We start from the raw sequence: 24,857 nt of genomic DNA, 5'->3' as shown, positions 1-24,857 counted from the left end.
GATTCCCAGCTTGCAAGATTCAGAACCAATCAATAAGATTCAAATAATAAGTACAACAAAGATGCCTACACATCTCACTGATTCCCAGCTTGCAAGATTCAGAACCAACCCATTAGAGCCTTTTGATAAAGTGAATATCGGGATTAAATCCATCTTGGCTAGCCATGTCATACAATCGAAGAACTTGGCGAATGCTCTTGACCGTCACAACATCTGTAGTAGAGTATTCCTGTTTGCACAACATGTTTGCATAGCACAAACAAGGAGACAGGAGAGCATGGTTTCACTTTAGTTGAACCATTTTGTGCAGTTCCACCAAAATTGAGAGATGTTGCCCACGTGACATTTTAGTTGAACTGCACAAGACACTCATTCCCAAAAAAAGTGTTTTGTGCAGTTCACCAAATGGTCACAATAGCAACAAGGTGAAATGGATATCCCTATCTGCACAAAATGATAGAAAGTAAACAGTTGCTGGTCAATAAGAATATACGAAACATATACAAAATGAAAAGAAGCATCTTAATTATGTTCATGGCAATCATGCAAGGACAGTAGAAATTTTAAAATGTCAGCAATGCTTCATTTTACCAGAAGCATTATCATCAACAATGAGATTCCTCAGATATGGGATTAGTTTAATGGTGGCATTGCTTGTTTACCAGACACAGTAAATCAATAGCAGCTAAAGAGTTGGTTTAAGGGCATGGGACCATGGGGACACCAGGACACTCAGCAGCGTAAACGAGCAACTTACTTATCATACTGGGGAAAACAGCAGGAGTGCCATTTGTAACACAGTTTAATTGCATCTTATCACCGGAGGCATTAGATTAACAATAACACTGGTTATACATGTCCCTAAGGTAACAGTGTGATCGCTTCATTTTACATGCGCCCTTACAGCAAAAGGTTGGTTTACCCGCAAAAAAAAACAGCAAAAGGTTGGTATAAGGACAAGCGATAGTGGACGCATCAGCACAATGTACCTACAAGGAGGCATAAAGTGGTGATGTCGAGCTTGTTCATGCTATGTGAGGGCAGCAAACCTAATCCTGGAGACCTTTTACTATGTGAGGGCAGCAGATCTAATCCGGGAGACCTTTTACTATGTGAGGGCAGCAAATCTAATCCTGAGACCTTTTACTATGTGAGGGCAACAAATCTAATCCTGAGACCTTTTACTATGTGAGGGCAGCAAATCTAATCCTGGAGACCTTTTACTATGTGATGGCAGCAAATCTAATCCTGGACATACTCTGTTGACTTGTCCACCAGCCGCCACTTTCTATCCTTTTTTCAACCAATAATAGATCTGTTCCTTATCCAGTTTGTACTGCGTTTTCCCATTATTTCCCTTTTCAACCAAGAGACCGGTTGGGTATCCGGTCTCTACTACTTTCACCATCTTATTTCCTCTTTGAATCAAGTCCTAGATTCATGCTGCAACTTTCCCCCCTTTCTTCCTTGTTTGAACAAAGCCCTAGATTCGAATGCATGAAGTAGCTTTACCTCTAATAATACCAAAAATTTAGGTGGCTTTGGAAGAGCTGATGGGAGTAGAAAAAGATGCACATGCAGACACGTGGGGAGTTGGGGCAGTAGAGCAAAGCCGCTTTCGAAGAACTTATACCTGAGGGTCGCCGGGATGTCGGCGGCGGCAGGTCGGATCTGCAGACAATACGGCAGGGAGGAAGAAGGGGCAGAGGACCTCCCGAGCCGGCGCTGTGTCAGAGAGAACCGCACGGGCAGAGGATCAGGCCCCTCTAGCAGCTGTGGGTTTCCTCCCTCGGCGGTGATGACCGCGTGAACGATGCACCTTTTAGTCCTTGACACACACCAGCCGAAGGGATCCGGCCCGATCTGTGACCAGCGGTGAGCAGAGAGAAAAATTCGCTACCACTGTCTTGTTTATATCTGGAGAGGATGATAGAATGAAGAGAGCAACCCTAGTAAAGCAAGTGCTCAGGCCCCTGCGTCCATATATAGTGGAGTGATTATCTTTTTTCTCTCCACAACAAGCGTGTCAATTTGTGTACGTGGCATTAAAGAAAATAAACTCTCTATTTAAGGTGACTACTCTACGACTCCTACTTACTACTACAGTACTACCTCCGTCCTGATTTATAGGTCCCTTTTATAGTTTGTGCCAAATTTTGACTAAAGATTTAACTAACAAAATATTAATGCATGTCAAGGAAAATTATCTCATTGGATTCGTATTTGAACATAGTTTTGAAAAATATAATGTTTGGTGACATGCGTGAATATTTTCTTAGTTTAATCTATGGTCAAAATTTGGCATGAAATACAATGGGGACCAATAAACCCGGACAGAGGTAGTATTGTTCACTTGTGCTCCCCGCCCCACCATTCATTGAACAACCCCACGGGTGAATAAACATACAGTAAGTACTGTATTTTTATAGAACGAACAAACTTGAACTATTTTCGCGTAGTTAAAAGTTGATGGCGGGGCTTTTCCCGGGCAGTACGCGCGACAGATTTCGGGTAGGCGGTTTGACAGAGAGGCGAGGAGGGTGAGCGAGTGGGACTGTGTGATTTGACGGCGCGTTACTGCTGGAAAGACTTGTGATATGACCACTCACTATAGTCATGAATTACTGGCGCTCCGACCGGGGTGATGCCCCCCTTCTGTTCGCGCTCTAATCTGGTGCATGACACGTCGACCTAGATGCTGGCTCTCCCACATGTCGGAGTAGTAAAAAGGAGCAAAGAATGATGCGGTATATACTAGTACTATACTACTCCCTCCATTCCTAAATATAAGTCTTTGGAGAGATTTCACTATGGACCACATAGGGAGAAAAATGATTGAATCTACACATAAAATGCATCTATATACATCCGTATGTGGTCCACAGTGAAATATCTACGAAGACTTATATTTAGGAACGGAGGGAGTACTACTCAGGTCGGAGGAGTGCGAACCACGGCAGCCCAGTGAACCAGCCGTGCGAACCACGGTAGCCCAGTGAACCAGCAGTAGAAAACAATGTGGTGATATGGCCATAAAAAACAATGTACTACGGTCCACACTGTAGCATGTACAGTAACACTCCTCTTTGTTTGGATCCCTGAGTTAGAGCTAGTTTGGGTTGAAATAGCCTAAAATTATCAAAACAAGAGGGGTTAGTTTGAACTAGTTTGCTCTAACCTAGCTAAAAAAAACTAGCCCGGTGGAGAGGTTCTAATTGGGTTAGTTATCCTCAGGCCCACTAAAAGAGAACTAAAAAATCTCACCTGCCTACACCAGATCGCTCCCCTAAAAAATCTCACCTGCCCGCACCAGATCGCTTCCCCCCTCTTACACGACTCCTCTCTGTTCCCCATAGGGCCGCCCGCCCAAGCGCTGCTCGCCCTCTCTCTCCTCTGGCCGCCCTCTCCTTCTGGCCTCCGTCGCCCTACTCCGGCCGCCCTCTCCCTCCGGCCTTCGAAGGTCGCCCCGCTCCCCCTTCACCAGTCATTTTTCTCCCTCTGTCGTGCGCGGCAGTGGCGCATCTACCAGGGAGGTCGTGAGAGGGGTGAGTTTGTTCGTTCCTTCTTTGTCTCACGACCATATCATTGATCTTGCTTCCTCTAGCACTAATTCTGATTTGGAAAAGTAGATCCTGATCAAACTTGCTATAGATTTGTGGTGCACGCATGGAATTGTTTGATGCTGCTTGAGGAGGTAATAAATCTTTCTAGAGGCACAACGATTCAGGTCACCTTTCTAGGTATTTCAATTTCAGGCTTGCATTATTTGTAGAGGCCCAAAGATTCAGTTCACCTTTCTTGGTATTTCAATTTCAGGCTTGTATTGTTTCTAGAGGCCCAAAGAATCAGTTCACCTTTCTAGGTATTTGAGTTTCAGGCTTGCATTATTTCTAGAGGCCCAAAGATTCAGTTCACCTTTCTAGGTATTTCAGTTTCAGGCTTGCATTATTTCTAGAGGCCCAAAGATTCAGTTCACCTTTCTAGGTATTTCAGTTTCAGGCTTACATAATTTCTAGAGGCCCAAAGATTCAGTTCACCTTTCTAGGTATTTATGTTTCAGGCTTGCATTATTTCTAGAGGCCCAAAGATTCAGTTCACCTTTCTAGGTACTTCAGTTTCAGGCTTGCATTATTTCTAGAGGCCCAAAGATTCAGTTCACCTTTCTAGGTATTTAAGTTTCAGCCTTGCATTATTTCTAGAGGCCCAAAGATTCAGTTCACCTTTCTAGGTATTTCAGTTTCAGGCTTGCATAATTTCTAGAGGCCCAAAGATTCAGTTCACCTTTCTAGGTATTTATGTTTCAGGCTTGCATTATTTCTAGAGGCCCAAAGATTCAGTTCACCTTTCTAGGTACTTCAGTTTCAGGCTTGCATTATTTCTAGAGGCCCAAAGATTCAGTTCACCTTTCTAGGTATTTAAGTTTCTGCCTTGCATTATTTCTAGAGGCCCAAAGATTCAGTTCACCTTTCTAGGTATTTCAGTTTCGGGCTTGCATTATTTCTAGAGGCCCAAATATTCAGTTCACCTTTCTAGGTATTTTAGTTACAGGCTTGCATTATTTCTAGAGGCCCAAAGATTAAGTTCCCAGTCGGCGGCAAGCTGCCCTGCTACCCATGCCGGTGTCGACCTCAACTCGCAAGGGCTGGAGTCGGAGGGGTTCCCGGGGCTTGGGCTCTACAGAGCCTTCCTCCAGAGCGACGATGGCGAGCTCCTCCCTCGGTGCGTGAGGGGCTCCGAGCTCCCTCCGTATCGTGAACGACTTTTGTGATGAGTTATCTCATTCTTTGTTTCATGAAGTGTTTTTTTTGTGAAGCTTGATTGACGACTTGTATGTTTAAGTGGGATATCACATTTGTATGGACAAAGTAAAAATTATCATGTTTTGCATGCTTGATTTGTATAGATGGTTCATTTATGTGAATTGTTAGCGGGAGGAGGCCACAGAAGAGCCGACCACACCAAGAGGGTGCTTGGATCCAAGGGACTTATTTTAGTCTGACTAAAAATAGGGTCCAAAGTAGTCAAATGATTGAGATAGAGCATTTATTGTCAATCTAACCCTGCCATCCATACACCTCTTTGGTTTAGAGTTAGTTCAGGGTTAGAATCTAACTCTAACCTCTAACTGAGTTAGAGTTCTCCTCGTCTCGGTTCATCGCCATCATACTTTCCCCATTCCTGTGTTTTCAGTATCCTGTGAATCAAAGAGGCCCTTTTTTTTAGGAAAAATCAAAGAGGCCTTTAGACTGGGTTAGGTCCGGTCATATTTTATAAACGTGTTATGTCCAAAATTTAATGAATGTGCTCCGACTTCCATGAAAATAATCCAGTTTCATGTAGTAATTCATTGATTTATTTATTATTTTGCGGGGGGTTTGCATGTAATTCATGAGGTCTGAAATGTAAAGTACCCCGGCATATGCTCTGAGTCATGCATGCACTACGACCCAGATGCTCTATGTCCCACATGTCGGCGAATGGGAGCACATGGAAATAGCCTTGGAGTACATATAGGAGGATAAAGGCGTGATAAAATATGTACTATGAAGCGTAGCCGCGGTTCAAAAAGTAGACCTAAAGTGATGACAACTATAGGTCGCACGCACCCAAGTAGTGGTACTAGACATACGACTAATTTTTCCCTCAAGAAAAAAGAGGCACGAGTGCTCAGTACTCCTATTCTATAAACACGAGTCCCATCTGACAACAGTGTCCGTGCTACAGCTAGCTCTCCTCCCTCGTTTCTCTCTTCTAACTCTAAACTCGGCCGACGCCCGGTGGGTGGTGTGGGTTTGCTCAACTGCGGCCCCACCTCACAGTGAAAACGTTACGACTGGAATAAAAAATGCCATATACTCCCTCCGTTCATAAACATAAGCCTTTTTAGATATAGTTCAAATGGAATACAGCATACAGATGTATAAAGACATAGTTTAGAGTGTATATTCACTCATTCTGCTCTGTATGTAGTAGTCACTTGCTGGAATCTTTAGAAAGACTTATATTTGGGAACGGAGGGAGTACTATACTAATAAAACATTAAGGCCACGAGGCGATGCAGTGCTGATTACAGGAGGCAAGAAGAAGAGATGCATCCATTGACGACGTCCACCTCCTCGACTCAGGGCGCCGGCCCACCGAATGGTGCCTAAGTAGCAGCGGCTTTTGTGGCCAAGTCGACGAGCTTCTGAACAATGGCATCCAAAGATTACAGCCACTGGAAGAAGGCCAACGTCTTTCTGTCCTCGCTTGCCTTGTAGTGGCCTATGTAGACAATTTCCTCGTAGACGTGGATGTGCATGTCGACGGTTTCTTGCATGGCGAGGCGCTGCGCGGCGAGCGCGGCGTCGAGGTGCACATTCCTCATCGCGACCTCCGGCACCTGCAGGGCCACCAGGGCTTGAAAGAGTTCGTCACCATGTAGGCCGATGAGGGTGGCAGGCAATGAGGAGCCTGGGCGCGCGGGCTGGAGCAGTACGGCATGGTCGTCCGCGCGCTTCTTGATGGTGGTGAACTTGCGGATGGAGTTGACCATCATGTCAACCATGCGAGAGGCGAAGCCGGTGTTGGCGAGGGCTATGATGCCTGCGGTCGCCAGCACTGTCTGGAAACGCTGCGCGGTGCGGGCCGCAGGCCGGCGCCTTGGATGATTTGGCACAGCAGACTGCCGCTCGCGTCCATCGCCTCCATAGGTGCTTGTGGCTTCTGGTCACTTGGTCTTGGATTGGAGTGGGCAGTGTTGCGCAGAGACTTGGGAGTAGATGGATTAGAGTGGTGGGGCGCCTTTATTATATGAGAGTCCAAACTCTGTTGCATTCACATCGTGCTGGATCTAGTCTGCTTCTCCAATTAATTCCCTCTGCATGTAATTGAGGATGCATCATTGACCGTTCAACGTCTCGGGAACCGCTACCCTCTTCCTCCTTGGCATTCAAGCACCTATGGACCCTTCGATGACGAGGTGCCTATGGTGACTTCATAAATTTCAAGATGATAGTGTCGTGCGTGTGTGCGTTCATAGGGGTGAGTGTATGCGCGTGTATATGAGCGCTTGCGTCTGTACTGTGTCAAAAAAAACGTAAATGCGTGTCAAAAAGAGACTAGTCAGTATAGTCAATATTGTGCACCTTGGAGAGGAAAATGATAGAACTAGTACGTATTTATTTACGGTGCAGATCCACTCATTTTGCTCCATATGTACTCCGTCTCGGTGTAGTCTAGTCACTTGTTGAAATCTCTAGAAGGGCAAATACTCCTTTCTGGTTTATAGGGCTATACTAGCAAGTAGTTGTACGTACTAGTACAATAGTGGGCTCACATAGCAATTTTTTCTCATGCAAGAGCCTGGCTATATGCGTGCACCAATGTTTGCAACTGCAACGTTCGGTTTGCGCTTGGCTCTTCGCCTCTTCGAGAAGACAAACAATGATGTTACTACTACTGCTTCTACATTGTTGAATCCACTGTTGCATGTCCGTCCACCGCGAGTGGGACAGATAGCTTGTTGTAGAAGTACTACTACTAAGCAAAAGCCTGTCCTTGTTTAAGAGCAACCGCGCGCATGGGCGAGGGAGAAGGCGTGTAGTAAAATCAAGCTTCTCCACGTTCTACGAGTTGACGCGACACATCATAGCACTGGCCCCACATGCTTGCCTCTAAACTTGGCTGAAAGACCCGCAGTGTACAATATATTTGCTGCAACCTCTAACATTTACCCACCACAAATTAAAATATATGTGGCCCTATGCATCATTCTGATGCAGAGGCCGGGGAGTTCCCCCTTTTCGAAAAAAAACAAATTAAAATATATATTCCTGTCTTGACCAGATGAGCGTGCAAACTACAATCACCAGGGTGACAGGTAGGGCCAGCAGACTATTTTAATTTAAAAAAAACTTCGAGACGGCCACATAACATGGAGCCGACCCCGATTTTAAGCTTATAGGCACGATACACGCTATCTAGACTACTCTACACATGAAACTGCCACACGAGCGTCCGGGCTGCGCTTGCCTCTTCGCCTCTTCGGGAAGTCGAACAATGATGGTGTACTACTGCACTGGAAGAGTACTATAGTACGCTTCTGGCCATCTGACACCGATTGAACTGCTGCATGTGCACCGCGTGCGGGAGGGAGAGCGTGTAGCGAAAGCTTCTCCTAGTCTTACCAGCCACCACGCTCATGGGCGAGGGAGGGACGCTCTTGTCTTTGCGTGTATGATAGGTGGGCTCGACAGGTGTGTGGCCAACCTGTCATACAGCCAAAGGCAGGTGCAGTTAAGTCCGCGAGGGAGAGGATAATCAAACTTCTCGTTGATGTATGAGTTGACACGACACATCAAAGCAGTGCACTCGATATATTTCAATAATTTGCGTTTACCGATGCATTAATTACAACACATGCATGCATGTCGTGACTCTTCTTTTGATAGTACTTGCATGTGTTGATTTAATGCACCTTGAAGTAGTACTCCCTTCGTTCCTAAATTATAAGTCTTTGTAGGGATTCCATCCATTTCCGAGACAAGTAATTCCGAACGGAGGGAGTACATTTAGGAATGAAGGGAGTATAAAATATGTGACGGTAAGCTTTGTAATACCCCGACCCAAGTCGAGAGATGGTTGTGCACGAGGAGGGCGAGATCATGCAGACCGAACAGGAACAGGACCCGGCGATGGAGCTCTCTAAGGTCTCGATGGACCTCACCATGCTCCACTGCCCCTTGTGCCTCCGCCCCTTGACGCCTCCAGTGTATGAGGTTCGAATACACCTCAGCTGATTGAGCAAGGTGCAGGTTTCTTGATTGATGTGATGTTGGATTGATTTCTGCAGTGCAAGGGAGGGCACCTGGGCTGCGCGGACAAGCACTCCCTCCGTTCCACAATACATGCCTTCCACTTGTCAAAATATAGATGTATCTAGACATGTTTTAGTATATAGGTACATCCATGATAGAGCCAATCCGATGGTTGAGAACACTACAATTCGTAGCTAAAAATGCGTGTGTGACTCCCAGATGCAGAGGTCGGGGGTCATCATCCTCCTTTTCAAGAAAAAACAGACACGTTTGTGAGAGGACGAGTGCGTGCGTGCACCTCTTCTCTTCCTGTATAACGTAGTAGTACTAATAAACTCAGAGTACAAGTTTTTGTGGGTGGCAGGATGGTGCGTGCGAGAAGTCCCGAGAGATAGATTTAACGCGTCTGAAAAAAGGACTAGCCTAGAGCTCGCCACGCGGCTATTCCTGTAGAACGCCCCATTAACCATAAGATATGTATACGACGGTGCCAGTTATTGCACGTACACATCAGTACTCCCTCCTTTCCGGTTTATGGTGAGTGGTGGAATATTTTTTGTAGTTTACAAAAGCACCTAATTAATGCTCTTGTTTTTCTCAACAAATTATGTTTATCAATGCATTAATTGCAATGCATGCATGCATAAAGTACATGCATTGGTCAATTTTCTCTTAATACTTGCATGCAATGATTTAATGCACCTTGGAATCTGAACATGTGTTGGGGAACAACCAAATTGAGCCTTATAAAATGGAAAAACAAAAATTTTGAGATAAGCCCTATAAAACCGGAAAGGAGGGAGTAGAAAAAGAAGTACTCCATCTGGGAATAGTGTTGCACTTCAAAACTAGAACCGTCAATAAATTTTGAGCATGCGTCTCGTCACATTCCAAATTACTCCACGCTATATTGAATTGCAAATCTGTTCACACCGATCACAACCTAAACGGTTTCCCACTTAGGAACGTATTAGTACCACGCTAGTATATTGAATTCCAAACCTATTCACACCGATCACAACCTAAACGGTTTCCCACTTAGGAGCGTATTAGTACTCGGTTATAAATACGAGTATGCCAAGATGACTGCACATTCCTCCTCAACTCCTCATCCACAAAAACAAACAAGTCATTCAGCATCCTTCCCTTGCGCCTGCCATGGCCAGCGTGAGTTCTGGGTCGAGAGATTGCCACCAGGGAGAGGCGAGCATGGAAGCAAAAGCACGAGAGATGTCCCGCCTCGCTGCGAGAGCAGCCGACATGTCCCGCCACGCGGAAGTAGCAGCACAGAGGTCCCGCCGCGCCGCTGAAGCAGCACGGAGGTCCCACCACGCCGTCGATGCAGCAGACTGGTTCGGCCGCGCCGCGGAAGCAGCAGAGATGCCCGGCGTGCCATGAATGCATCAGAGATGTCCCGCCGCGCCGCGGCGGCCTGGGAAAATTTCTCGCGGGCAGGCGACGACTGTTACAGGCGCATGCATGCGATCGTCCATAGACAGATGGATCAGATCTCCGGCTTAGCGAAGTTGCAGGACGACATGAAAGCCTCGTTTGAACAGGCTACCGGCGTCATCCGACAACTAAGGTAGGGCAATGAGAGGCTCCGGGCCGAGCACGACTTGCTGAGGGAGAAGATCGTCCGAAGTGCAGACCAGCAGGAGGAGACCAGTGCCTTGTTGAAGAGGACCGGCGTCATCGTCAAGAAACTTATGGACGAGAATGACATGCTCCGCAACAAGCGCCAAAGCACTACAAGAAATATGTCAACTTGTGACCTTCACTATTGGTCACAGAAAGATCATTGTTTTTCATTTGCGACCTTTTTGTGACCAAAAACAGAAGGTCAAAAGCTGGCAGTCATAAACTAAAATTAACGACCTTCTCTGTGAGAAGGTCGTAGACGTTTACGACCAAAACAGAAGGTCGTTGAACCCATCACCTTTTGTTTTGGTCACTAGTTGTCTGCCCAGGCCACGTCGGATCCGACGTGGCAATCTGACGTGGCAAAATTGTGACCAATTGAAAAGGTCAAAAATTAGAATCAGCCCGGTCCAATTGGGTGTTTATATGGGTCAAGCCCATTAATTCAGCCTTTCTATATATTTTTTTCCTGACAATTTTTTGTCAGACTTCATGGGCCAAGCCCAACATTTCGGCCTTTTTATTTCATGGGTCATGGCCTTTTTGTACCAACAGTTTTTTTTATATATATATATAATGGGTCCGCTAGTCAAACAGGTCCCACTTGTCAGGTTCTTATAAGTGGGTCCTAGCTATTAGGCCCAGATTCTTCATATTTCAATTTGACAATAAGAAAATAACCAGTAGTTAAATTGGCAAGCAAAACACACACATGATACTTCAAATAACAACAGCCAGATTCAACACAATCTCTACAAATGACACGTCCTACAAGCTATAGCATATAAAAGCTTATTTACAAGCTCTACAAATGACACGTCCTACAAGCTGTAGCATTTACAAGTTCTACAAGTTACACGTAATAAAAGCTTAGTTGATACAAGCTCTACATCTATGGGAATCAGTTACAAGCTCTACAAGTGTTTTCTTCTTCTACATGTAGCTCCTTCAATAGCGAGCAAATGCCGGACTCACTCGAGGGCCATAGTCAGGACTTGGCCTTCCACGGACGCCCTGTTACATGAATCAGCTGATAAAAATTAGAAAAACTAGAGCCAATGTATTATGGATATTCCATTCAAAAAAGGAGTAAAGGACATTCTTTGTTTCATCACGTTACAAAGGAGCAGCACAAACCAAAACTTTACTCGACACACACACACACATACACACATGAATATTAAGCTCAATTCCAGCAATATATTATGAACATGCGAGATTATGAAGGCCACGGACAAAAATGAAAAACAGCAGCCATACAACAAAAAACAAAGATTAGATTCAAAATGTTCAAGAACCAATCTGACACCCAGCAACAGATGTGGAGAGTGAGACACGATGGAGGCTCTAAATCAGTGTACGCCCGCAACGGAACCGGTATGGAAGAGAAAATCCACTAGGTTCTCTCAAAGGCAAACCTTGTGTTGACAAGTCTTATGAAACAAAATCAAGAGGAAAATACAAAAGCAAACTAATATTCTAATCTGAAAATGTCATTACGTGGAGAAGGAAAACCTCCCTAGACAACAGAAGGTCTGACATACCAATGGCCAACCGCATTCCAGTGACTATATCATCAAAATATAACAGAAGAGCCAAATCATAGAGCAAAAACAACTCCCTTGGATCTCACATCTATTGGCCTATTGGCCATCACAAATGAAACTAACAGTGAACTAGTTTTAACCACAAGCCACAAATCAAAAGAAATAAAGAATACAATGGGTTGAAGCTAAAACTAATTCAAGCTATTATCTCCAGTAATAATTTTTGTTCTTCCATAATATGCTGCTCAAGCTAGTTACCACAAACAAAGCTACTCGACATGGCAATAGTACACCCAACTTTTAAAATTTCTTGAGATTTTTATTTATGTTTTCAGGTTTTTATTCCATCAGTTCTGTCAAACATGAGTTTGTTACTTAAGATAACTTTCCATTGATTATGCTAAATAGTTGATTCAGGCAGGAATGCATAAGAGTTAATCTGGTGTCGTTATTTAACTCCCATCTCGTAGGACCAAGAGACGAAGCTGATGACAACACACAATCTGCGAGTTTTTCAGCCTCTTCCGCAAATCAGAGGTACTTGTGAGAGGATAGTTAAACTCGGCAAAGATAAATAAACAGCCACTTAATTTACCAAGTAAAAAAGCAGAAGTCAACTTGAAAAAATCAAGAAAAGTTTGAGGTGATCATGAAGAACCTCAGAACTTGCCCATGAATGTCATGTGGATACAGCGCCTCCAGGTAGGTTCATCCTGTAAACAGGATCCTGGAGCCATCTGCACCTCCAAATGTTGGGTGTAGTATCATTGGCAATTCAGATGGTGTCTCAGAACAAATTACATGCTAGAAACCGAGATATAGAATGTATGTAACGTAATAATCATTAATATTCACGTATCAACAATGGGAGAACAAAACTTTTCTAAGTGCAAAATGGCTCAGATCTTGTCTAACAGATTTTTCAGTCATGAATTCTCAGAAGCAGAACTGGCATGTTTGCTGAAGCTGTTAATCATCACAGCCACGGTAAAACAAGAACACAAAATCTACAAGAGAACAAGATTTTACTATTGTATGGCTCATATTAAGAAATTCAACCATGTTTTCCCTTGTACTTCATGGATTAATCAGAAGTGCGGATAGAATCAAATCACTGCCATCAACGACATGAAATTCACAGGAATGATAAAGAAACTGTGCAGAAAAGAGAACTTGAAAATGTGGATCGAAGCTGATGTGGCATCAGATAATAAGCGGAGTTTTGTAAACACATCAAAGATTCAGTGTTTAACACACAATATTTCACCTCATTTGCCACCCGATGCCGCACAAGAAATTTGCGATGGAAATAGCAGAGACAAATGGACAACATTAATAAAAGGTATCATCAGATAATAAGCAGAGATTCATTTGTTCACTTGGAATTTTTTATTGATTGTGTAAGGATATACAAGTAGGAAGAGTCAAAAGAATTTGAAGATTGTCCAAAACTGAGAATCTCGGTCAGACCATTTGACTCCAGGGCAATGGCAAACACTTCAAAGGGTTAATAAGTAAACCATCGCCCTACCCATGCCCACTATGACCCCATTGGATTGGATCTTGGAGTCAAGTTAAAAATTTAACCCCATCTAACTACTAGGAAGAATACAAACTATGGCACAAATATGAGAATTAGAGAACAAACACCTATTGCTGAAAATGAAAGATCTTGTTTTCTCTCAGATGCTATCCACAAGGGTAAGCACAGATGAAGCAGACATATCAACATGGCATCAGTTCAGACCGCCCGTCTGCTTGTACTCTCTTCATTGAGAAACAATAAGCATGTCAATTATAAAGGAGTCGCAACTATCTGAAAAAATGACACACGTGAGCTAGGAAGCAAGCATTGGATCAAAATTGGAAAGCGTACGTGACTACATACAACATCTGATTATATAAGCAACTATACAACGCAACTATGTGCTAATTGCAGGCCCCGTTTGGATGCAAAGTATTTTCAAAGTATTACTAGAATACCATAGTTTTTGAAAAACTGTAGTTTTGAATACTTTGAGGCAACCAAAATGAGATGACAGTAGCAACAGTTGTACTCCTACAATAAATGATCTACAGCAGCAACAGTTGTACACATCAATCCACACATCCAAGATATCATTGCTAATACAGTATATTAGTAAAGTACCACTGATTCACTAATTAGACATCAAATCAAGATTAGCAACACACCCAACGCATCATTGCTGATACTCCAGTAGTACCACAGTACCGCTCAACAATGGATCAATTAAGGATCAAATCGAGATTAGCAGTAGCAGCAGCAGAATGTAGGATTAACTGAAGTAATAATCGAGGCAGCAGCGGCAGTACCTTGTGGCGGGAGAAGAGGTTGTACTCGGGCTGCTAGACGATGGGCCCCACGAGGTCAAGTGGCTGTACCTTGTGGAGGGAGGTGGCGGCGGCGATCTGGAAAGGAGGAGGCGAGTTCTCTCTCTCGATCTAGAAGGGAGGAGGGAGGTTCGATGGGATCGATGGATGGATTTTGGAAAAAAGGAGGCGGGGGGAGGGGGGGGGTGGATGCAAAATTACCACGAGGACAGAGGTAGGGTTGGTGTGGAAGGGTTGATGACTGCGGTTGAATCCTAGAGCATCCGACGGTGTATGTTCATGATCCACGTGATATGCCAATGAACCAATCAAAACGCAGCAAATAATTTGAAGACTTTATGACCATCTAATTGGTCGTGATCAAAGATAAGTTTTCACAAAAAAATCATTTTTCATTTTTCAATGCTCAAAATGAGTTTTTTGTGAAAGACCTATCAAATATTTGTTCAAATGATATCATATTTTGCGCAAGTTTACATCTTAGGTTGGCAAAAAATGTTGCCTAAGGAAGTTTTCATTTTCTTTGGACGAAAAATTCATTTTCTATTTTTCGAGTGCCCAAAATGAGTTTTTTTTGTGAAGGACGTACCATATAATTGTTGCAATATTGGACCAAATCATTTTTATCAAATAATAGGACATATTTAATGCACAATTGACCAAACAATTGGGTGTCAAAAGATTTGATCCACCTCTCGTGAAAAAGACAAATTTCCGCCGATTCAGGAGGAAGCGGGTAAAATTTGAACTGCAGCTGCCTCATAATTTGCTCTTTATTTTTTCCAAAAATCATTTCTAGGTACATAAGTGTCTATTTAATCAGAGAAACACAAAAAGTTTTCCAAGATTCAACCACTAGCTAGGAACGATCATGCCCGCCGTTTTGACCGCATTTTCAAATGGGCATAAAAAATTCAAAAAAAATCAAAAAATTGGAAAATCTTCGCATTGTGTCATTATATGTGACCAGTTTCCAGGAAAAATAATAAATTTGTAATACGTAAATTATTTTAAAAAGTGTTCTCAAAAATGAGCTATCATGCGTGAAGATTAATGGATTTCAAGCCAAATGATAAATCTTATGGCCACATTCATGGCATAGTTTGTTCAAATGATCTCATCTTGTGCACAAGGGTGCATCTTGAAATTCCAAACAATGTTGCCTAAGGGAGTTTTCACTTTCATTGCACAAAAGAGCCATTTTCCATTTTTTGAGTGCCCCAAATGAGTTTTTTTTTGTGAAGGACCTACCAAATAATTCTTGCAAAATTGGAAAAAATCATTTTTCTAAAATACTAGGTCATATTTAATGCACAATTGACCAAATGGTTGGGTGTAAAAAGTTTTGATCCACCTCCCGTGAAAAAGACAAATTTCCACCGATTCAGCTGGAAAGGAGTCAAATTTGAACTGCAGCTACCTCGTAGTTTGCTCTTTATTTTTTTCAAAAATCATTTCTAGGTACATAAGTATCTATTTAATCAGAGAAACAACAAAAAAATTCCAAGATTCAACCACTAGCTAGGAACGGTCATTCCTGCCATTTTGACTGCATTTTGAAATGGGCATAAAAAATTCAAGAAAAATAAAAAAAATTGGAAAACCTTCGCATTGCGTCATTATATGTGACCAAGTTTCCATGAAAGATAATAAACTTGTAATACGGAAATTATTTTAAAAAAGTGTTCTCAGAAACGAGTTATCAAGCGTGAGGATTCATGGCTTTCAAGCCAAATGATCAATCTTATGGCCACATTCATGGCATAGTTTGTTCAAATGATCTCATATTGTGCACAAGGGTGCATCTTGGAATTCCAAACAATTTTGCCTAAGGGAGTTTTCACTTTCATTGCACAAAAGAGCCATTTTCCATTTTTCGAGTGCCCCAAATGAGGTTTTTTTGTGAAGGACCTACCAAATAATTCTTGCAAAATTGGACCAAATAATTTTTCTAAAATACTAGGACATATTTAATGCACAATTGACCAAATGGTTTGGTGTAAAAAGTTTTGATCCACCTCTGGTGAAATAGACAATTTTCCGCCGATTCAGTTGGAAGCGGCTCAAATTTGAACTGCAGCTGCCTCATAGCTTGCTCTTTATTTTTTGAAAAATTCATTTCTAGGTACATAAGTATCTATTTAATCATAGAAACATCAAAAATTTTCCAATATTCAACCACTAGCTAGGAACGGTCAAGCCCGCCGTTTTGACCGCATTTTGAAACGGGCATAAAAAATTAAAAAAATCCAAAAATTGGAAAACCTTCGCATTGTGTCATTATATGTGACCAAGTTTCCAGGAAAAATAATGAACTTTTAATACGGAAATTATTTTAAAAAAGTGTTCTCAAAAATGAGCTATCTTGTGTGAAGATTCATGGCTTTCAAGCAAAATGATCAATCTTATGGCCACATTCATGGCATAGTTTGTTCAAATAATCTCATATTGTGCACAAGGGTGCATCTTGGAATGGCAAACAATATTACCTAAGGAAGTTTTCATTTTCTTTGCACGGAAAATTCATTTTCCATTTTCCTAGTGCCTGAAATGAGTTTTTTTTTGTGAAGGACCTACCATATATTTGTTGAAAAAATGGACCAAATAAATTTTATAAAATACTAGGCCATATTTAATGCACAATTGACAAAATGGCTGGGTGTCAAAAGTTTTGATCCACCTCTGGTGAAAAAGACAAATTCCCGCCGATTCAGCTGGAAGCGGGTTAGATTTGAACTGCAGTTGCCTCATAGTTAGCCATTTATTTTTTCCAAAAATAATTTCTAGTTACATAAGTACCTATTTAATCATAAATACATGGTTTGGTGGCGATACATCAAGGTTTGGACGGTGGGCGAGGGCCCAACACTAGAGCGTGTAAACTCGCATGCCCGCCGCATTGCGCGCGCGTGACCGTGGTGTTGCCATGTGTTCTGGGCGGCCTAGGCATGTCTAGTGGGTTGGCACTCCGAAGGTAGGTGCTAGGAAGAAAATCACAACATAAGATTCTCACGAGGAGATCGATTGATGCTTAAACATGAATAAGCAGCCAAGTGTTTGATTAGTGGTACGGGAAATGCACATGGCTAATGGGCGTGAGTTTTGGCTGAGGATGATGAGTTACTAAGAAGACCGTCTTCACAAATTTTCAGTTCAAAAGGAGGATCCTGGGTGGTACTTGCTTTGCAAAGTACCACACTGGACATAAATACGAATGTTGAAGCTGGGCTCAAAATAATGAATGGATTGAGCTGGCATTTGGTGGACGACGGTTATTTGGGTAGAGGAAAGCACTGTAGAAAATGGATACCATTTGGACATGCCAAAATGGTACTTCCTTCACAAAGTGCTGCTCTGAATAGAATAGGAAAATGAATATTGTTGAGTTATTTTGGAACTAGGCAAGGAAGGTTTTCGACATATTTGATGAAGATATGATCCAAACAATTTATGAGAATTTTTTGGGAATTTTCAGAATAACAGAAATATAGGTTGCTTCACAACCTAGGGCAAAAATTGACACATCGAGATGACACATAGGCAAAACTGATGAGATGGCGCCTAGTCATCACAACCCACCACAATCTACAAGGCTATGACCATCTATATTGGTCGTTAACAACTAGAAATAAGGCAGTGGACCAGCACTGTTTGCTTTATGACCATTTCGTGTAAGGAAATTACAACCTTCCTGACCAAAATGGTCGCAATGGTTTAGGGTTTGGAGCGCCCCGAACAGCTTTTGACCAATTGGTCTCAAATGGTCATAGATCTATGACCAATTCTTTCAGGGTCACTGACAGAAGGTCACCAGTTGACATATTTCTTGTAGTGAAGGCTGGTGGAGGAATCCGTGGATGTTCTCAAGCAGCGTCTTGAGGACACGAAAGAGCTCATCGCCGCTCGCCATGAAGACTAGTTCCCACGGCCTGCAGCAACGCATCAAGAAACTGGAGATCAGCGGGCCAGATCCTTGTCTTCCTTCTTCTTTTGCCCTTGTGTATTTCGGGCGTAGCCGCATGTGGATTTTTTAATTATCTTTCAAATTATGTAAGATAATTAATCGCCCTTATCTTTCTGTGGAAGATCAATGTTGCAAGGCTGGAATGAAGAAAACTCTTGCTGTGGCGACCCTGGCGTTGCTGTTCTTCTAGTTGCTGCTGGGCTTCCTTCAGTTTCCTGGTTTCTTTTGATGTAATAATCGGTTTAGGATGTGGATTGTGTTGTCGGTTGTGAAATATTGGGTTCTAGCGCGGATGTTTGGCCTTTGTTAGCCTCTTGGGATGTTGTGATTCCAATATGGTACTTTTAGTCCTTCGTGTTAGGCTGGAGTTGTGCTGAACTTCTTCTGAATTGTGGTGCTTTTCGGTAATGAAAATCGGAAGGGGCAAGCCCTTCTTTGATAAAAAAATCGTCCTTATATATTCATCAGTCTTGCTATAAGTCGTAGTAGATGCGTGCTATCAGATTTTCTTTTTTCTCTCTTAAATCTCAGTCGAGTGAGACATAGCCACGCCATTAAACAGAGGCTCGGGCGCCATTAATGGAGACCTTGGGAGAGAGGTGGATGGCAGATGGAGGTCAAAGGGCTCTCCTTCCGATAAGCATGCGCAGGGGTCTGATCGCACGCCTCTCGTACTCAAATAGCTACCCTGCATGGCGCCTCCTAGCTAATAAAAAATGGTGACGCGTGGCGGCACGTCAATGGTACTAGTAAGTAGAACGCCCACGGTTTCAATAATACGTGTGTTTCCGATTGTAACGTGACATCACTTGTTCCAAAATGACTTTGTTGATTGTTAATGTGTGCGCCTTCGCAAATCAGACTGCAAATTTACCACAACATGTTGGTGCCATGTCATGGCACAAAGCCAAGTTTCATTATTTTCATGCGTGTTTTGGATTTACAGGAATTAAAAAACTAAGTTTCTCAATGTTTCCAACCCAGCCACGACGCCCAAAATTTTGAATTTCATTCCCATTTCTTACATGGAACCTAGAAATTTACCCGAGGACACACATGTGATTTTTCAACCAACTTTGGTGCACTGGAACATGTGCGTGTATTTCAAATTTGAATTATGCACACAAAGGTGACACGTTCCCACCCAAAACCACGAGCCTTCTTGAGAGAAGCTCCGATTTGCAAGAAGCTTATACCAAAATTTGTTCCTATTCGGCCAATTTTTTTTACCACGGCATGGTACTACCATGACATGACACCATGCCAAGTTTCATGATTTTAAAACCAAGTTTCTCAATGTTCTTGACCGAGCCACGATGCCCAGATGTTTGAATCTTATTCCTATTTTTTGCATGGGAGTAGAAATTCACCCGAGGACACAAATGTGATTTTCAACCAACTTTGGTGCACGGGAGCACATTCTTGTAGTTCAAATTTGAATTATGCACATTAAATGACAAAAAATTCAATTAATGTGTAAATAAGGCCAAACGAAGCCGGAATAATTCCAAAATTTAACAGGGTACTCATGTAGTTCTATGTTGCCTTTGTAAATAAACTCAAGGGGGACAAAGTATATCATTTCACACTCAAAGGTGACAGGTTCCCTCTCAGAACCACGAGCCTTCTTGAGAGAAGCTTCGGTTTGCAAGGAGCTTATACCAAAATCTGTTCCTATTCGGCCATTTTTTTACCACAACATGGTAGTACCATGACATGACAACCATGCCAAGTTTCATGATTTTGAGACGTTTTTTGGATTTACAAGAATTTTAAAACCAAGTTTCTCAATGTTCTCGGCTAAGCCACGTTACCCAGATGTTTTAATTTTATTCTCATTTCTTGCATGGGACCTAGAAATTCACCCGAGGACATAAATGTGATTTTTCAACCAACTTTGGTGCACGAGAGCATGTGCTTGTAGTTCAAATTTGACTTATGCACATTAAATGACCAGAAACTCAATTAATGTATAAAAAAGACAAACGAACCCTGAATAATTCCAAAATTTAACATGGCACTAATGTAGTTCTATGTTGCCTTTGTTAGGAAACTCAAGGGCGGGGGGGGGGGGGGTGGCACGTTCCCTCTTAGAACCACGAGCTTCCAAATCGGCCCAATTTTTTACCACAACATGTTAGTGCCATGACATGACACCATGCCAAGTTTCATGATTTCCAGCCGAATTTTGGATTTACATGAATTTAAAATCTAAGTTTCTCGATGTTCTCGGCAGAGTCATGACGCCCAGATGTTTGAATTTCATTCTCATTTCTTCCATGGGACCTAGAAGTTCAACCAAGGACACACTTGTGATTTTTCAAACCACTTTGGTGCATCGGAGCATGTGCATGCAATTCATATTTAGATTATGCACATTAAAAGTCCAGAAACTCAATTAATGTATAAAAGGCCAAATGAACCCGAAATAATTCCAAAATTTAACAGGGCACTCATATAGTTCTATATTGCCTCTGTAAATAAAATCAGGGGGGAGGCAGCGTATATCGTTTCGCACACAAAGGTGACACGTTCCCTCTCGGAACCACGAGGCTTGTTGAGAGAATCTTCGGTTTTGCAAGAGGCTTATACCAAAACTTGTCCCAATTCAGCCAAAAATTATACGTACGAAAACAGGGTTTAGATTATCCCGAACATCTCGCTACCTAGACCAATAATGTACAATGATTTGAATTCAACATAAAATGGATACAGATATTTGAATTGGAGAGCGTATGGTACATGTAGTTCATAGTGAAATATGATTACTGCTATATGCATGTGTTTTTGTTATCAAGATAATATTTAAATTATTGTATAACTTAACAACAATCGTATTCAAATAAGGAAAATTGATCCAAATTTATTCCATATGGTAGACGACAATATATATGTTCGCATGGTGGAGTAAAATGTTCATATATGATGGAAGATCAAAATGTATGACTACATCAATAATAAACCGCAAGGTCACCTAATGATATACTCGAATTCAACATAACGTGGATTCAAAAATTGAAATTCGAGATCATGGCATATGTAATCATATAAAAAGGGACTTGATTTGTTTTTTGTTGTTGTTGAGGGAAGTGCGGATCGATTTGGTACTATGCAGGGTAATCATGTTCTCCTGATTTTTTTTACATTTTTCTTGTAGTTTTTTCAATGGCATCTATAGCAATATAGTAAAAGGGGACATGACTCTCTTGTGTCTTTTATGATTTTTTTACACGTTAAGTTTGTTCTGCCGAACAAGGAATCCGCACCTTGTTATCCCGAATTTTTCTAGCTCGAGTATCTTTTGTCTCACCTGCTTTGAAACTCCCGCTTCTTCTACCCGCGCCGCGCCTTGTTATCCCGAAATTTGGACGCGCGCGAGAACTCCCTCCTCATCCGAAATCCCTCCCGCAGCCCAGACACGCAAAATACCCCTTCTACCCCTGAGCCGGAAATGAAGCTCCATGTCGCGGTGTCAAACCTGGTGGGGGTACACTGGTAACTTACCCTACATTTTGGACAAGCGCGTCCCTAACCTTGGCTCCCCCCTTCCCCCCCCCATTCATACACCGAGGCCGCCAAAACCCGCGAAACCCGACGCTCCTCCGTCGGCCTCCCGACCACCGCCCAGCCGGAGACTCTTCCCCGACAACGTCGTCCACCGCAACAGCTCGCCGTCCCTCATCCACCGCACCGTATGAGGATCCGTTGTCGATCTCGTCGTCCCGTCGGATCAGCCGCCCCGTCCTTCACTGTAACGCCCCGAGACCGACGCTCCAGAAGACTTCCAGCTATTCCGAGTTTCGCCGTGTGTTTGTTTTGCTTGTTGCATTCATCAATGCACCATTTGCTTTGCATCATGTCATCATGCAACCCTTTTTTAAAATTCACCTAAATAAATTGCATAGATCTTTGATCTATTTAAATCGAGGGAGTTCACATGGTGATTTCTCTTCATAATATATCCTCCCAATATTATTTAGGGAGCTAATAAATATTCCACTAATTTGGAATTCACCATAACACACTTGCAAAATATTCCATTCCTTTGTTATATCACTTCTTGACCTCAAACTTTGTCCATAAATTCTTTCATCACTTTCCGGATCTCCACCAAAAATCTCAACATTTTGGCCACTCCTAAACCTTGTCCTAGTTCAAACCATTTGAATTAAATTCAAATGAGTTTGAATTTAAATCTTGCATTCATGCCAACTTCTATTTTCTTGGATTAAGCTCATTTTTATGAGTCCGGGAAAATTAACCCTATGCGCAAATTCTTCCCCTAACCCTCTCTTTCTTTCTCTTCTCTCTAATTCTTTTCTGCTAAAGAATAGAAGGGAGGGAGAGAGAGTCTAGCCTAGCTGGGCGTCCTAGCCCACAGCACCAGCCCACCTCATTAGGCCCAGCCGGCCCCAGCTCCATAACCCTAGCTACCCTGATCCCCTCCTCTCGATCCCCATCTCTCCCTCTCGTTCCTATCTGCCTCCACGCACGCACACACAGAGGAGCGACGCCCTTGCCCCATTACCGATCGCCTCTCCCCTGCGTCCATCCTCGTCCGGGGCCACCACCAACCACCACGAGCTCCACCACGGGCCTTGACATCAGCGACCGACACCGTCCCATCCGCGCCTCCTCCTCCCTCTGCTTGGCCACGACGCCCCGCGCCTCTCCACTACCTGCATCCCCATGGTGCCCGTCCTTAGCCACCCGCCACCGTCGGCGACCACCAGGAGGGCCACCTTGCACGCGGTCCCGCCGCTAGCGTCCCTCGCGCTAGGCTCCTTCCATGGCCACGCCTCGCCGTCCGAGCTGTTGCTCCCGTCGGCCCTGCCATCGCGCCTCCTCGCCGAGGCCACCTGGTTCATCCTCCACGCCATGGCCAACCCGACCCCAAGCTCCTGCTGCAGCCGCTTCTTCCCAGCTCCGCCCCTACTTCTCCGGCTTCGTCCTCGACCGGACAGCATCGACCGGCCCCGCCTCCAACGCCCGCAACTCTGGCCTCACCTGCAGCACTCTTACGCGCAACCCTCGTTGGCCTTCGATCCCCGCCCGACGCCAAGACGCAGCTCCATGTCCCCATGGACGCCAAGCTCTCTTTCGGGGACCTCCTCAAGACTAGGAACGCCCTGACCGAGACCGACAAGTACCACTACGCGGATTCGCCAAGTCCGACTACAAAGCGAAGACCATGCACCACTACTATTCCTGTGGATTTTGGCAAGTACCCCTACGCACGGATACACCAAGGTCGACTACGCCCGATGATTCGACAAGTACCTCTACCGATGACTCGAACATCTATGAATCGTGTACCACTACTTCCACTACGGCCCGTGTACCACTACTTCCTTCGTCGAACTCGACCCGCTCCGAAATTCACGCTTCAAAGGTATAACCGCCGAGATGTTGACCCGTGGATGAATGTATGTTGTATGAGATGAACCGTATGTTTGCACCATGTCCAAATTGATCCTTGCATGTTCCTCCTCGTTTGCCATGCCGTCGACCCGTGGGAACCCGGTAACCGGGATCACCCCACCATCTTTTGCATGTTCCGCACATCCGCACACTGGCTCTTTTGCACCGATATCTCAATGAGTTATCGGATCATCGGAATGATGCCGTGGCACCATTTTCGTTGTCGTTGCCGTGGCACCCCTTCCGTTACACCATGATGACAAATGCTTCATAACATGCTCATGTCAACATTTTCATAAAATTGCATAAAACTTGCACATGTTATCCGCATCATGATAACAACAATTAAAATGCTTAAAATTCTTGTTTGCTTTTAAATTGCTAAATGGCATGGGGATTTTACGGATTTGTTGTTTGTTATATCTGGCCCCGTTTAAATTGCCTAAATAGTTAGTTTTATTATGCTTCACCTCTTGCCATGTTTAACAACATTTAATATTGTTGTGTACATAACCGAGAGTGAACCAAATACTTGAATGTGGTGTTTCGTCAATATGCAACTCGTTGCAAATTGAGCTCCACTTAACTTGTAGTATTGTTTGTTGCACTTTGCCATGCCATGCCTCATTAAACCGGACATGCATCATACTTGATTGTGCATCATGCCATGATTATGCTTATGTGTTTACCATGTTGTTTGCTTCTTTCCGGGTTGCTTCTCTTGTAGCTTTGATTTCGTTCCCGAGTTGTGAGGATTCGTTCGACCACGTCCGCTTGTCTTCTTCACGGGCTCGTTCTTCTTCCTAGCGGGATTTCAGGCAAGATGACCGCTACCCTGGATCTCACTACTATCATTGCTATGCTAGTTGCTTCGTTCTATCGCTTTGCTGCGCTACCTCTCTTGTTCTCATCAAGCCTCCCAAATTGCCATGAACCTCTAACCTTTGACACCCTTCCTAGCAAACCATTGTTTGGCTATGTTACCGCTTTTGCTCAGCCCCTCTTATAGCGTTGCTAGTTGCAGGTGAAGTTGAAGATTGCTCCATGGTGGACATGATTATGTTTGGGATATCACAATATCTCTTATTTAATTAAATGCATCTATATACTTGGTAAAGGGTGGAAGACTCGGCC

At 43.4% G+C, this 24,857-nt stretch overlaps 5 non-coding genes across 5 annotated transcripts; all 5 read right to left on the bottom strand.

Moving 5' to 3' along the window:
• Nucleotides 1-12,421: 12,421 nt before the first annotated feature.
• Nucleotides 12,422-12,526, bottom strand: LOC123095368 (small nucleolar RNA snoR97). The gene has a single exon (XR_006446224.1). It is a non-coding gene; the product is annotated as a small nucleolar RNA snoR97 (small nucleolar RNA).
• A 116-nt stretch (nt 12,527-12,642) lies between these two features.
• Nucleotides 12,643-12,758, bottom strand: LOC123095293 (small nucleolar RNA Z278). Its single transcript, XR_006446180.1, has one exon. It is a non-coding gene; the product is annotated as a small nucleolar RNA Z278 (small nucleolar RNA).
• Nucleotides 12,759-12,878: 120 nt separating this feature from the next.
• On the bottom strand, nt 12,879-12,974 carry LOC123095268 (small nucleolar RNA Z223). Its single transcript, XR_006446165.1, has one exon. It is a non-coding gene; the product is annotated as a small nucleolar RNA Z223 (small nucleolar RNA).
• A 48-nt stretch (nt 12,975-13,022) lies between these two features.
• On the bottom strand, nt 13,023-13,106 carry LOC123095419 (small nucleolar RNA U36a). Its single transcript, XR_006446257.1, has one exon. It is a non-coding gene; the product is annotated as a small nucleolar RNA U36a (small nucleolar RNA).
• Nucleotides 13,107-13,182: 76 nt separating this feature from the next.
• LOC123095309 (small nucleolar RNA R16) lies at nt 13,183-13,266 on the bottom strand. The gene has a single exon (XR_006446191.1). It is a non-coding gene; the product is annotated as a small nucleolar RNA R16 (small nucleolar RNA).
• Nucleotides 13,267-24,857: the final 11,591 nt, after the last annotated feature.

This window comes from Triticum aestivum, chromosome 4B (assembly GCF_018294505.1).
Source record: "Triticum aestivum cultivar Chinese Spring chromosome 4B, IWGSC CS RefSeq v2.1, whole genome shotgun sequence".
In the NCBI taxonomy this organism is placed as follows: Eukaryota; Viridiplantae; Streptophyta; class Magnoliopsida; order Poales; family Poaceae; genus Triticum; species Triticum aestivum.
Note: the sequence above shows the minus strand (reverse complement) of the source record. Positions and strands in the feature narration are given on the sequence as shown.